General features: G+C 42.5%; 1 pseudogene; it reads left to right on the plus strand.

The window, feature by feature from the left end:
- The first annotated feature begins 557 nt into the window (after window positions 1-557).
- On the plus strand, window positions 558-2,452 carry LOC141423137 (translationally-controlled tumor protein-like; annotated as a pseudogene).
- The last annotated feature ends 8,910 nt before the right edge of the window (window positions 2,453-11,362 follow it).

Genomic DNA, 11,362 nt, shown 5'->3' on the forward strand with positions numbered 1-11,362 from the left:
CAAGTGTTAGAAAAATAAGAATGTTAGATAAATATGTTAACTAGTGTCCAGGAAGAAATACACATACATGTGGTTAAACTATTAAGCAAAGCACAGAACTAATTAACACAAAATTCAAGTTACTGGCTCTGTCTGAGGGGGAAGGAAAGGGAACCTGTATGAGAGGAGGGAGGAGACTTCATTAATGTCCTTCTGGCAAACATTTATCCATCCCACGCTGGCTTCACAAGGGCTTACTGTGTTGCTGTTCTTTATATTTTCAGCATGTCTTATATTATTTTTCAGTCTACTTTAAAACAATGTAGCTTGGGCTGGTTCCTTCTGGTTGTTTGCATGAGTGTGTCTACCTCTCTCTAGCCTCTGGACTCATGTTGGGTAATTACTTGCACAATTTTTTTTTTTTTCGTCCAGGCTGTGTGAAGAATGACTTCTCCTCTCTTCCTCACGTCCACATGTCACCAGGGAATTCAGAATTCAGATGTTGTTTCTTCTACTTGCTCTTTCTCCAGGGAATAATCAACCCCCCCCCCCCCGCCCCCTGCACCGGACTCCTACAGCAGTCCTATAAACTAATCTCTTACCACTAGAGTGCTAGTTTCCTTATCTCTCCCTCTGAGTCAGAGCAGGGCCTATGTCTCAATCCTAGCACTTGGCCCTCCGGGGGAATTAACACTTGTTTTCTGGCAGTTGCCTACTCCTTCTGACCCCAAAACACTAGTTTCTCCCTTACCAAACTTGGGGGGTGCTTATCATCTCTCCAACCTCAGCAGTCATTGCCTAAGAGATGATGCCACAGAGGGTGTTGAAACTATAATTTGTGAAGAATGCCTTCTCCTCTCGTCCTCACGTCCACATGTCACCAGGAAATGTGTCAGATTGTGCCACACTCCCAGCCTTTTTTGCCTTAGTTATTTTCCAGTTAGGGTCTCACATTTTTTGCCCGGGTTGGCCTCAGATCCTGATCCTCCTACCTATGCTTCCTGTAAGACTGAGATCACAGGCATGGGCCACCACTACTGGCTTGTTAGTTGAGACGAGGGTCTCCCTAACTTTTTGCCAGGGTGGGCCTAGAAACACAATCCTCTGGATCTCTGCCTTTCTAGTAGCTAGGAATTACAGGTGTGACCCAAGATACTTGGCCCACGAATTGTATTTTTCAGTGTCTATGCCAACTACAACTTCCACCCCCGTAATTCTTCTTCCATGTGACCCAGCCACACCCTCTTTAAGAAGTGGAGCTTATTTCTCCACTTCAATCTGAGCACGTCTTCTGACTGCTTGGATCAATAGAACAAAGCAGAAGGAACACTGACTAGTTCTGGAGGACTCTGGGAGCTTCCATTTCCTGCCTTTTGGAACACCAGTTTTTGGAGGGTTTCCTCTCAGAACCCAGCCACCATGTGTGAAGTGCTCAAACCTCATGTGTGCTCCTGTTGGCAGCCCCTACTGAGCTTCTGTCCAACAGTTGATGGTAGTCTTATGAGAGAGTCAGCTGGCGGGTCAAGTCCAATCAACCTTTCAGAGGACAGTGGCTCCAGCCCCATCTTTCTGCAGCCTCATGAAAGAATGCACACAAGAACTTGCCAGCACTTTACCATACTTGCTCTGAGCTCCAGGCTCCATGGTCCTGCTAAGCCAGCTCAACAGTCTTCTCTCTCCAGCCACCATCATGATCATCTACCAGGACTTCATCAGCAGATATGTTCTCTGACATTTACAAAATGCTGACTGACTGTGCCCTGAGATAGAGAGGAAGATGGTCAATAGGACAGAGGGTAACGTTGAAGACTCACCACAGGTGGAAATGCTTCTGATGAAAGCCCTGAGGGTATAGGTACCAAATATAGTAATCACTGGTGTTGATATTGTCATGAACTTGCAGGAAATCAGTTTCACAAAAGAAGCCTAGAGGAAGTACATCAGAGATTGCACAAAATCTATCAAGGAAAAACTTGAAGAACAGAGGCCAGACAGAGTAAAACCTTTTTTAGTAGCTTCAGAACAAGTCAAGCACATCCTTGCTAATTTCAAAAGTTACCAGATCTTTATTGGTGAGAACATGGATCCAGATGGCATGTTTGCTCTACTGGACTCCATGAAGAAGATGTGATCCAGGTATGATTACTTTTAAGGATGGTTTAGAAATGCAAAAACCGTTAACAGATTTGGCAATCATTTTTGACCTATTATCTGTCCTCATAACTGACTACTGCTGGTTATCCTTACAACACCAGGACTTAAGATAAGTGGGGCTGAAGTCATCTTAAGCACTTAATTTATTTGGACTATGATTTGTTTGGAGTGGAGGCACTGGTTTTAAGGAAAAAAAACTTGCCATTTAGGATGTCTAAAATAAAATACATTTAAACTCATTTGAGATAATGCCTTTTAGTCTGTAAACTAATCCCATCCTGTAGCATTCCCCAAGAAGCCAGAGCCTGGTTCTAGACCACCACTACGAGGAAGCATAAGACTGTCTTCAGCTAACTTCTAAAGTGAAAACTACTTCTGGGACCAGATCATAAATAAAAAGCAATAACCAAAGCTTTGGTAAAGGGAAAGACAGATTTGACAGTGCCAAATCTGAAGTGGAGTCTTGTACATTACATCACCCCCAAAGGAAGTAGTTAACTCTGGAAGAGCTTTCCAACAGAATAAGAAGAGACTAATTCAGTTGGAAATAATACTACTAAATTGTTGTTTTAAGTCACTAAGTTTCAGAGTAGCATTATTTACCAATAGGTAACCAGAACAATGATAAATCAGATGAGTAAGCTCTTTACTGTTGGGGACCACATTTTAGGGAAAAAAAATAAACAAATTAGTAAATAGAAAATGCCATTGCAGATAGTGATAAGTGCTGTAAAGAAAGTAAAGCAAGGTATAAAGCAAGGGTGAGGGTGAGGGAGCCAGGAAAGGGTTGGCATTTGATCTAAGTCCTGAGTAATGTGTAACATCTATCTATAGGACTAAAAGGTTAAAACAAGTCCAAAGGCTTCAGGGTAGGAATGAGCCTGATGAATACCAAGAAGAATAAGAAAAGGAGTGCAGGGCTTGCGGAGTGGCTCAAGTGGCAAGAGCGCCTGCCCAGTAAGCATGAGGCCCTGAGTTCAAATTCCAGTGCTGCCCAAAGAAAAAGAAAGAAAAAAGAAAACAAGTATAGTTGGAACAGAGTAAAAGGAGGTAAAATGAAACAGGTAGGGTCAAGGTCATGTAGAATCTTGAAGAGGATGACAAGTAATATGGGGTGTTTTCTTAGTGCAATGGGAAGTCATGAGATCATTTCAGTTGGGAGACTGGGTTATAAAATCATCTGATTTATGATTTTTGATGGTTGTTCTGGCTATTCTGAAGAATGGATTTTAAGAGGGCATCTAAGGAAAATAAAATAGTAGCAAGAGGATTTTTGCAGTTGTCTTAGCAAACGATTGATGGTAATGACCCTTTTTATTAGGCAAAGGATCATGAATCACTTGGTACTGATTAGTCCATTACATCCGGAAGACAGGTCTGATTTATTAGACTTGCCACCCTAAGATAAAGTCCCAGGGAGAAACCGTGTGGTCACTGATTCATCAGTTAGCAGGATGTCAGTCTCATGATTGTGACCCTTCCTGTGATAGATGGGGACCCTCATAATTTCCAAGAAAACATATCCATCCCCCAGGGAAGTTTACTGGGGAATCTCCCTACCTGAGAAGATTTTCCTACCCTGAGGTTGACACTTCTGTGGAGTGCGGTCTATGACCCCTTCCCTTAACTCTGAGCAAACTTGTGATTGCTTCAACCAAGAGTATAGTAGTAACCATGTTGTGTGGCTTCTGAAGTCTGCTCATGAAAGGTCATGCAGTTTCTAACCTTTTCACTGGAACATTAGCTTTTGGAGCACTGAGCTGCCATGGGAAAAATCTGACTATCTGGAAGCTGCCATGTTGTAAGGAAGCCCAAGTTGAGTGGAAAAGCCACGTACAGGCTCTGGCCAATATCCCAGTCAAGCCCAGTCTTTCAGTCATCCCAGCTCCAGTGTCAGACATGCGAATGGGGAAATCACCAGATGGTCCCAGCCCCAGGCATTGAATACAAGCTATTTGAGTCTTTCCAGCTGAGACCCAAGGCATCATGGAACGGAGACAAACTATTCCTACTGTCCCCTGCCCAAAATACTGACCTATGGTCTCCATTAGCTCAATAAAATTATTGCTACTTTACACCAGTGTTAGGATGATTTTGTGTGCAGCAATAGGTAACTAGAACAGGTAGGAAATATTGCCAGGTTATTTACTTATTTATTTATTTGTTTGTTTGTTTATTTATAACCCAGTTGGACCTGTGAGTAGAGCTAATAGGATTAGAGTAGGGTTTTGTAAGTTTCTGAGATTAATCCACAGAAATTATTCTGAAACAGAAGTAGAAAGAAACACTATCCAGCAAATAGTTTCATTAATTGCTATATTTCTCTTACTTCCTACCTTATGAGAATAATTAAGGACCTGAGATTTGGAGTCAAGAAAACCTTTGTTTGAGTCCCAACTCTACCACTTCCTAGCTCTGTGACCCTTGGCAAGTTATTTTACCTCCTTGAGCCTACATTTCTTCATACATGAAGCTAATACCTCTACCCTCATAAAGTCAATATAAATTGAAAAGGGCTTTTGGTTTTTTTTAAAGTCATCAAGACAATGCCTATTGGGTTAGCAGCTGTTGTCAAAATGCTGTTAATACCTTGGGCTCTCTACCTGGCCCTTACTTCCTCCCACTGGGCTCCAGTGCTGTCATCTACCTGCACGTTTAGGCAGCCTCAGGCCTGGAACTAAGACCCTTTGTGTGCTCACTCCCACCAGTTCATGATGCCTGAACCCAGAAGGTTACAGTGAGATGGGCTACTGCCCTCTGAAAACTCAACTAGGCTTGACTTCCAAGCTGACTCTCACAAGACTACCACTGGCTATTGGCCAGAAGCTTAGTTGGTGCTGCCAATAGGAGTACACAGAGGTTTGAACCCTTCACACATGGTGGCTGGGTTCTGAGACCGAACCCTCCAAAAACTGGTGTTCCAAGAGGCAGGAAATGGAAGCTCCCAGAGTCCTCCAGAATTGGCCAATGTTCTTCTGCTTTGTTCTATTGATCCAAGCTGTCAGAGGGGTATGTCCAGATTGGAGTGGAGAAGTAAGTTCCAGTTCTTGGAGGGGGAGTGGCTAGGTCACATGGCAGAAGAACTATGGTGTGGGAGATGTCGTTGTCACAGTCTTTAGAAAATAAAATCTACCACATTATAGTTTCAACACCCTGAGCAGTGTCAGAAGTGTTGAGGACACAATAAATTTTGTTCAATGAGTAAATTAGATGGGAGGGGAAAATCTTTCACAACAGAAAACCTTACACATAGGTTGAGATTGTTTTATTTTCTTATATCCTAACCTTTGTGTTAAATAATAAATTAAAAAAACAGAACTTAACTGTTGCATATTGCATGGATTCTGCTCCAAAACGGACTTTTTACACATTCTGGGGAAATCCGATGACTGAAAGCAGGTACTGGCTGCTGGAGGCTTTGGGGGAAAGAAGACTCCTGGGTCAACTTGATCAAGAGATATTTAATGGGACAGTGAGCTTCCAGAGAGTCTATGCAGCACAGAGCAAGGAATGTGGTTGAAAATAAAAGTCTGGATCATCAAGAAACCAGGCTAAGGAGCCCAGCCTTTATTCTGTAAGCAATGGAGAGCCAGGAAAGTTCACAAGAGTGAATTCACAGGAAGAAAACTGCATTCTAGGAAGATTACTTGGTTTAGGACTGGAATCAATACAAGATCTTTAAAACTCTTACAGCTGCAGAACTAGTTTTGTATCCTAACTCTGTCACCTTCAGGTCATAAGACCTAATTCTCTGAATATGATTTCTTAACAAAGAAGAGAAGAATAGTTACCTGGAAGAATTGTTCTGAAGATTAAAAGACATAATCTGTATAAAGTGTCTAGTCAGAGGAGGAACTTGGTAAATTGAGAGTTATTTTTAGAATGAGTTATTCCACTCATTCATTCAACAAATATTTATTGAGTATTTATTACTACCAGGATGTACCAGACACAGTTAAGGATACAGAGGAGAACTAAAGTACATGCCTGCTGATGTAGAGCTAAGATTCTAGAAGGGAGAGAGTGTCAAGTCACCAGTAAATCTACAAATTCATTTATTTGAGGGAAATAAAGCAGAGTGATGAGAACAAGTGGTGGTATTTTATATACAGCTGCAAGTGAAGACTGATTGAGGAAATGATATTTTTGCAGAGCCCAGAATAAAGGGTAGAGGTAAACTAGTGGTTCTCTGATAGGAAAGAATTACAGGCAGCATGAACAGAAAGGGCAAGGGCCCTGTGGTGGGTTATCCTTGTAACATCGAGGAAGAGTGTGGAGACCTGCAGAGTTGGAGGGAGGGAGCAAAGGGGAGAGGACTAGGAAAAGAGTCAGAACAGTAGACAGAAGCCAAGCTGGGTGGGCTCTGTGGGTTGAAGTTAAGACTTGGGATTTTATTCTGCATGCAATGAGCAGTCACTAAAGGACTGGAGCAGAGAAGTGACACAATCTGATTGTGGCCCCCATCTGCCCTATGGAGACTAGACCCTGGGACAGGAGGTCATTGCCATGTCTTTATGGGATATGGCTTCTTCATTTTTTTCAGTCTCCAAGTCCTAGTCCATGCTCTTCTCTAGGACTTGGGATATAACCATGAACAAAACAAAGCCAAACAAGTCTCATACCTCACAGACCTTTTATTCTGCAGAGGGATACAGCCAAACAAGCAGATATATAGATACCTGTTACATTGGAAGGTAACAAGTGCTTTGACAAAAATTAAATGTGGAGATACACAGAGTAGGAGGTGGGGGAGGCTGGACTTTTAAATAGATTTGTCAAAAAAAAAAAAAGGCTTTGCCTGAAGATGTTTGAACAAGGATGTGAAGGAGTAAGCCTTTTGCAGGGGAGAAGCACTTCAGGTACAGGGGGATATCAAGTGCAAAAGTACTGAGGCAAGACTGTGTTTGATGGATTTCAGGAAGAGTGAGCCGGTCAGTTCAGCTTGATAGTGTTGTAAGGGGAGATGGCAGCGGATGAGGTTCGAGGTAGGTGAGATCAGTGAGATGGGACTTTGAGGACCATCCTGTGGCTTTGGCTCTTACCACAAATGAGAGACAGCCATAGCAGTGCGTGAGCAGGGAGTGCTGTGGTCTGGCATCCATAGGAGAGAACCCCTCTGCGTGTATGTAGGGAATGGATGAGTTAGACACCCCCAACACAATAATACTTGGACCAGACAGGGATGTGTGAGAGTGATGACAAATGCATTTGGACAGAATTCTGTATCTGAAGCCAGAGCCAACAGCATTGCAGAGAGATTGCTGTGGATTAAGAGAGAAAGAGAGCAGTTGCAGATGACTGTAAGGTTTTGGCCTAACACCTGGGGAAATAAGGTTGCCATTTACTGAGATGGGAGACACAGGTTAAAACTTGGTGGGAGTCAAGAATGTGTCTAGGATGCATGTTGGACACTCAAGTGAGGACACACATGGTGTGGAGTAAATAAGGATATGGAGTGGGGGGGTGATTATCCAGGTACGAGGTAACAAGAGCCTATACTTCAGAGGAGGCAATAGGAATGAAGAAGAGAAGATGGATATGAAAGATGGTTCAGAGGAGTGTTGGGCTTAGGGGCACTGGACATGGAGGAAGAAGAGTCAACAGTGGCACTGTGATTGTGACCCCCTTGCCTTAAAAAAATGAGACAGAGCCATAGCTGTCTTACTGATGAAGGTGTTGAGCTGGACACGGGATGCTAGATGGAAACACTGTATCCCAGGCAATGAGCAAAACCAACAATGGAGGAAGAGAGATGGAGAACAGAAGCAGAAATGGGGTTTTGTAGATTCAGAGAAGGAATTGGGGATGGAAATTGACATGAACTGAGCACCTGCTATGTGCCAGGTGCATTGCTGGTGCTTTATAGTCATGATTAGAAACAGCTCTTCAAAGATGTCTCCTGGAAGGTGTCATCATCCATTTCCATATGAGGGACCAGGTCCGGAGACAATGAGAAAATTGACTACAAGTGGCAAAAAAGCAGCAGGGTGGGTTCCCTGCCCTAAAGTGGTGGTCAACATTGATGAAGTCTCTGAGGGAAGAGAGGTACAATGTAGTAATACCCATTGCCACTTACTAGCCTGTGCCAAGCATCGCATGACTTTATCTCTAAACCTCAAAGCCCTGGGAGGTTTTGTTCCTATATACAACACTCAAGCCAGCTGAAGCTCAGAGGGTTACTCTCCAACGTTACATAGCCAATAATGGTGGAGTTAGGATTCAAACTCAAGGCTGACTCTAAAACCTAGCCTCTTAAATAAGATGTTTTCTTCTTATTTAAAAAGTGGGACCCTTAAAGGCTCTGGGAATTCATAAGAGAGGACTCAAGGGACTTCAAGCAGAGAATCTCTGCTTTTTGTTAATCTTTGCACTGAAACCACGTGAAAAGAATTTTTATATGAAGGATTCAGTTTGGACATTATTACATTTATGCCATGAAGGTCTCAGCTGTGAGTTAGAGGAGATGAAAGCTGAGAAAATGCCCCTGAATTTGATCACCCTGGTATAGGAAATCAGATCTCTTTGGTTGTTAGCAACAGAAACCAGTTCTGATGATTGTAAGCAGAGAAGGTATCAAAGGAAAAACCATGATGAAAACAGCATTGAAAGAGCTTTTCAAAATTGAGTTGGGAGGCCATTAGAAAGCAGGACCTAGACTTCGCCTAGGAATGTGAACTTTGGCCACTCTGTCCTTCCGACCACAGGCATACATAGGAAAGATGATTGCTTTGAGCCCAGAGGCTCCAGATGTATATCAACAGTTACCGGGCTCTTGCGTTATGAGCATTTTTACCAAGCATTCTTTTCTTTCTCTGTCACGGATCACAGAGCCCCTGTCATTCTGCACCTGTTCTTTTTCAATTTCAACAGAAGAGTCCTACAAAGGACTTTCTCTTTGTATTGCTTGCCCTTGTAAGCCCCCATCTTCCTCTGCCTTTCCTGGAACATGGATGCAGAGCTCTCTGCACCTCTGTCTCCTGGATTGCTATTCCTAATATCCCAAATCCTTTCACTTTTTCAGTCTCTGAGTTTGAATTGATTGACAAAGGATTTATAAAAATGGTGTGGAGATATAGGGAGTCTATTCTTCCTTCCCAATGTATCTTTAATTGGCAGGGATGAATTCTATTGCTGGCAATCAATGACACTAACTGATTTGGTTTAGCTCACAGAACTGAAGGGACAGCTAAATGAACACAGCTTGGAAAGGATGGGAATGTAGGTAGAATGGAGGTCTTCTCAGAGCATCTCTGAGGGAGCTCAGGTCTTTGGTCATTTGTTGTTCAAGAGAAAAATCCCAAGGACAGCATCTGGTTAGCAACTCTGTCTAGTGGTAAAGCAGGCACTTTGACAGATCTTCCATCCCACCTGTCCTGGTATAGGAAGAGTCAAACCAAAATAAGGTGCTTTATCAAAAAAAAAATAGATAAACCAATTGTAGGTAACCAAACAAAACAGCCAGTACACTGAGAAAGAGAGAGAGAGAGAGAGAGAGAGAGAGAGAGAGAGAGAGAGAGAGAGAGAGAGATTTCCATAAATGAAAGGAAGTTCGATTGGATCCAATAGTTCAAGAGGACAAAGCTCCATTGCCATTATAGACACTCTGTTCATTACTGGGAATTTCTTGAATTTTCACCATTAACTTGTTTACAGTCACTTTAGAATAGGCATGTCTACAGGTGACTAACATCACTTTCCATTATAAACCTTTCCTTTGTTCCTTTCAATTTCCTTTCTCTTTTTTTCTTGATAAAGATTACTTCATATTCATGAAGTCATGTTCAAATTTTTGGATATGTCATCTATTCTTACCTCAGATTTTGTGTGTGTGTGTGTGTGTGTGTGTGTCTATGTAATATTGAAATAACTGGAACCACATGAGCAAAAGATTGGTAAGTATCTTCCTTCTTATTTTTTTTTGACAGTACTGGAGTTTTAATTCAGGTCTTCGACAACACCCTACACCACTTGAGCCATGCCTCCAGCCCAATACTTCTATTTTCTTTTTTCTTCCTTTCTTTTTTTTTTCTTTTTTTCCTTTCTTTTTTTTTTTTTTTTCAGCTTCCTTGTGAAGGTATTTCTTTCGTTCTTTGTTTTTTTGGCAGTTTGAGGTCAGGGCTCCATGCTTGTGAGGCAGGCACTCTACCTTTTGAGTCACTCCTCTAGCCCTTCCTTCTGACTTATTGGCTGTGTTTCCTCCAGCAAGTCACTTTGCCAGCTGAATCACAGTTTCTTCATCTGTGAGAGTAGTATGACTGAATGCATAAGATTGTTAAATAAATACGAGCTACCTTTCATTGAACACTTCCTACATGCCCACCTCACAGGCCACAAATTTAAATGCCCTCCAGGGACAGGTAGAGAGGCATTTCATGACTGGAAATAGTTGGGGGTGGGGCATGAGAAGCAATAAGGAGTGGTCGGGATTATGGGAAATGAAAGGGAATACATCTTTCATAAAAAGATAGCAACTCTTCTTAGCTCTAGGTCACAGCTTTCAAAGCATGATCTCTAGATCTGTAGCATCGGCATCCCCTAGAATCCTGTTAGAAATGCATGTTCTGAGGTTCTACCCCAGACCTGTGTTCTAACAGTTCCTCCATATGATTCTGATGCAAACTCAGTTGTTTTGAGTCCCATGCTCTTGCTGATAATTGCAGGAGTGTGCTGAGATCTTGTACTTTTTCTAAGAGATGCCAGAGACTTATTTTTATGGGAAAATCCCACTTTTAAATTTTGGCAAATAAAAATGTACCACGTGGGCCAATAATATATGTGTTCCAGCTGAACTTATAGCCTCTGATGTATGCTGTTCCCTTTAATTCTTATGATAATCCTACAAGATGTTATGATCATGCCCGCAAATGGGAAGTGCTTCAAATCACAGCCAGGAAGTGACTAACACCTGATTTGGAGCCTGATGCGTTTGGTTCTAAAGCCTCTGCTCTTTCAATTTATGCATAAGGAAAACACATGACTGCCTAGCACAGAGTCCGGCACCACAAAAGCTGAAACTTTCTACTCCATCTTTCTACCCCCCCCCCCACACCGGGAACCTCATACCAATCTGCATTATAAGGAGACAGAGTCAATCATCAGGAGAGCCCGTGAGGAGCTGGGAGGGTAATGCTGGGCAGCCTGGTCAGGAGGAGCTGGACAAGTCCCAGAAGAAAGCTGTGGGCAACAGAGCCCAGGGCTGAATGTTCAGTAGCCAGTTGGTCTACAGGCT

Source organism: Castor canadensis, chromosome 5, assembly GCF_047511655.1.
Source record: "Castor canadensis chromosome 5, mCasCan1.hap1v2, whole genome shotgun sequence".
NCBI lineage: Eukaryota > Metazoa > Chordata > Mammalia > Rodentia > Castoridae > Castor > Castor canadensis.